Source organism: Triticum dicoccoides, chromosome 2B (genome assembly GCF_002162155.2).
Source record: "Triticum dicoccoides isolate Atlit2015 ecotype Zavitan chromosome 2B, WEW_v2.0, whole genome shotgun sequence".
NCBI lineage: Eukaryota > Viridiplantae > Streptophyta > Magnoliopsida > Poales > Poaceae > Triticum > Triticum dicoccoides.
In genome coordinates, this window is record NC_041383.1 from 800,028,832 (window position 1) to 800,030,266 (window position 1,435).

Below are 1,435 nucleotides of genomic sequence, written 5' to 3' on the forward strand. Positions count from 1 at the left end.
TCCAGGGAACATTGGAATATTCTCTGCACTATTCTCACCACTTGCCACAACAAGAAACTTCGCCATGAACTTGACTGTGGTGCACTTTGACATGTCCTTTGCCACAATGGACCAACATTTTTCATCATTGTCATATGTGGATGACTCCACGCTGGTGAGATACTTTGGTTGAATGTTGAAACGCTCAACATAGTGATCCAAGTACTTCACAAACAAGGTTTTTGGTATGTATGTTGGTGCATCTACAGGGTATGACATGTGTGGCAACTCACAGAACTCCTTTGCGAGATGCAGCTTTACACGATCATACGCGCGGTTGCGCCAGAGTGACGCGCTACAGCTCTCGCGCTCGACGATGGCATAAGGAATTGAGAATTGGCTAAGGCATGCTGCCGTTGCGAGGCCTGCTGGCCCAGCACCAACAATCAACACTGTAACACCCTCCATTTCAAAGAGAAGACTTGACAAAGTTGTTGGATAAGTTCGGTGGTAGTCCAGTGTTTGTGTGTTTGCTCGATGAACTTTGGAGGACATGCTCGTGTATTGGGGCATATATATACTGGCATCCTTCATGGGCCAATCAGTTTCATGGATTGAGGGATGAAAAGGGTAAATATTTATTGAGGCCTAATCCTAGTGTGTAGGAGTATTTCCATCTAAAAATGGAGCCGTTGTTGGTTGTGAAAGCGTGTACTGATACAAAATAGGTAGGAAACACACCGTTGATCGATTGTTAGTATTGGAAACTTATCGACCATCTTTTTTATGTGTAGATTAAAGATTTTTCATGTTTGTTTCGTTTCGCATCGTCACCAATGACAATTACTACTCTAATAATATTCAAGTGTTTCTTCCTCTTTGTATATGATATAGGATATGATAAGGATAAGTCTGATTTCCAAACACACATTTATAGGCAAAGTCCTATTTCATTTTCTCTAGTTAATAATGTGGATGACAAAAGGAAACAATCATCTCAGAAGGATTTGTTACCAACCATGTTAACCGGTTTTGTCGGCTAGTTTTGCCTCCGGTTCAGTTGTAAGACAGTCAGTTTTGGTTTTGCCTCCGGTTGAGTTGACGACCATTGCCATACCTTTGGTGTCAACACAACGAGCCGTTCGATGTTGTGAACAAAAAAAGTGGAACTTTAGTTCAAATATTTGAAACCAGTTTTTTAAATATAAATTTGTTTCTATACTGAACACTCGTTTAATGTGAGGCCATATTTCGACTTTGGTATATTCATATTGTCCTATGCCTGAACATAATTGAACGCTCATTGTATTTTTAACTCTACACACCAGAGTGTGGATATATTTTGTTAAAAAGATAATAAACAAATTTACTGAAAATCAAAATTGTCAATCCTGTCTGGATGCGGTTTTGCAAACATGTCTGGTTCCAAACTGACTGACACAGATTAATCACAATT